General features: G+C 38.3%; 1 protein-coding gene across 9 annotated transcripts in view; it reads left to right on the top strand.

Annotated features, from left to right (window-relative positions):
* kcnq2b (potassium voltage-gated channel, KQT-like subfamily, member 2b) overlaps nt 1-2,500 on the top strand; it is a 50,450-nt gene that overhangs the window by 18,732 nt on the left and 29,218 nt on the right. The window lies entirely within an intron of this gene.

The raw sequence follows: 2,500 nt of genomic DNA, 5'->3' as shown, positions 1-2,500 counted from the left end.
TTCGAACATAATCGGTTAAATAAAGAAGACTGGTGTCAGTAGAAAAGGACTTCCTAAATCCTGATTGAAACTCATAAATCAGGTTTAACTGACTGACATGGCTGTAAATTTGTTTGTGTACAATTCTTTCCATTATTTTTGAAATGCACTGAGAATTGAGTCTATAATTACTTGGGTCCATTCTGTCCCCTTTCTTATACTGAGGCAGAACCTTAGCTAACTTCAGATCAACAGGAACCTTCCCTTGTTCCATTGAAATATTTATTATGTGTGATCATTGGGGCTATTAACTCAGCTGAATCTTTAAAGAATCAAGCTGCAATGTTGTCAAGGCCTGTAGCTTTGTTGACTTTTAGACTTGCCAACATCTCAGTTACTTTGTTAGTAGAAACTGGAGAAAAAGAAAAGGAATTTAATTTCACTCCCAGATCATAGTAATATTTGAACACGTTCTTTTCCAAATTTACCAGAATTCAAGGGTAAACTGTTAACCAGATTACTAGCTACTGATGTAAAAAAAGAGTTAAATTTGTCTGCTACCTGTTGCTCATTATGGACTAATGTCCCGTTTATTTCTAATCCAATTTGAGTGCCCCTGTTCTTTACTTTGCCAATACAACCCAACTCCTTAAGAGATCTCCACAGCTTCCTAGGGTCACTTTTATTCTCCAGGACATGATTTAAAAAAAAAAACTCTTCTAGCCTCATTAATGCTCCTTTGAGTATCATTCCTAAGCCTTTTAAATTCTTGAAAATCAGTGTCATCATTAGAGTTTTTGTATTTCTTAAGTGCTTTGTAATACATTAAATCTATCCAAATTATAATTTTTAAACGCTCTCTTTCTGATAGTTTTATGTTGATTGAAGATAACTCTATGCACCTTTCTTGTACAAAACATTATAAAATGATCACTTATACCATATACTATTACCCCACTCTGTGAAATTTTAGGCCTGTTAGACACCAAAATTAAATCAATAGTGCTATGCACTGTCTTACAAATTCGAGTAGGTTCAGATATTAATTGAGGGAAACCAAACATCTTACAGAAATTAGCAAAGGCTTGATTTGTTGCATTTTGCTTTCTAACAACATCAGTATTCAAGTCTCCCATCAATATACATTAGTTTTTTAAATTACATTTGTTCACAACATTTTCAAGACTTTCATAGAAACAGTTCTGGTTTGGCGGTCTATAACATACCCCCAACAGAATTGGCCTAGTTTTTGGGAGAAGAATGTCCAGCCAGAGTTTCAAGTTCATTGTCCAGATCAGCTCTGATATTAAAAGCAATGTCTGTTCATATAAACGCACAAACTCCTCCGCCGTTTCTATTGCGGTCTTTCCGAATGAGAGAGTAGCTGGATATTGCAATCTCAGAGTCTTTAATCGAAGCATCTAACCAAGATTCTGAGAAACAAATAACTCCCACCTTGGAATCACTGACCAGCAGTCGGATCTCGTCAATCTTTGGTAACAAGCTACGGACATTGAGGTGCATGAAGTGAAGGCCTTTCTTCCCGAAGACACTGTCAAAGTCCCGCTCACTCCGAAGCTCTTCAGGTGAGACAAGTGAGACAAGCTTCTCGTTCCCCGCCGACACATCCTCTCCCACCGGCCTGTCCGTGGTCTTCCAGACGCTCTCCCTTCCCTAACCCTAACCCTAACCGCCATGACAAGCCTCGTAATCTCTGGTCCCTGTTCCCTTGTCCAAGTTTACACAGACTGCAGCTTTGTTGTTAATTATAGTAAGTCCTTTGCGTTGAAGTTTTTCGGGTGGATTGTTTAATTTAGTTTGAGGTCCGGGGCATTGATGAATATCGCCCGATAAAAGTAAACACATGGCTATGACAAGAGTTGGTGTATGTAGTGAAATGAATGATTCGTAAATTGCATTTACATATTTTAATCGCACCAAAATGTTTGTTGCTGGTAAAAACATAAAGATTTAAGTTGTATTGCATAGGCACTCCTTTCTCAGGGGAACACTTGTTGCCAGCATGCCATGCTTTCCTGCCATAATTGCCACCAGCTGCGCACACACACACACACATACACATACACGTACACAAACACACACACACACACACACACACACACACACACACACACATACACAAACATACACAAACACACACACACCACATACTCATTCCCAGTAGAATGAATGAACTTGAAAAGATTGTGTCTGCATAATATTTTGTATATATACTTATACTATACTTATATTTTGTAAATATATTTTTAAATGCTTATGAATTACATTTGAATGTTTAGGATGGGAGACAATATCTATATTAAATTAATTTAATTCATTTGAAGTTGATCTTATCAGTGCTTGGTGAAAAAATAAAAGGTCTATCCAATTAGGAAAGTCTCTCTATCTCTCTCCCCCTCTCTCTCTCTCCCCCCCTCTCTCTCTCCCCCCCTCTCTCCCTCTCTCTCTCTCTCTGTCTCTTCCCCCCCCTCTCTGTCTCTCTCTCTCCCCCCCTCTCTCT

This window comes from Centroberyx gerrardi, chromosome 5, assembly GCF_048128805.1.
Source record: "Centroberyx gerrardi isolate f3 chromosome 5, fCenGer3.hap1.cur.20231027, whole genome shotgun sequence".
Taxonomy (NCBI): Eukaryota; Metazoa; Chordata; class Actinopteri; order Beryciformes; family Berycidae; genus Centroberyx; species Centroberyx gerrardi.
Note: the sequence above shows the minus strand (reverse complement) of the source record. Positions and strands in the feature narration are given on the sequence as shown.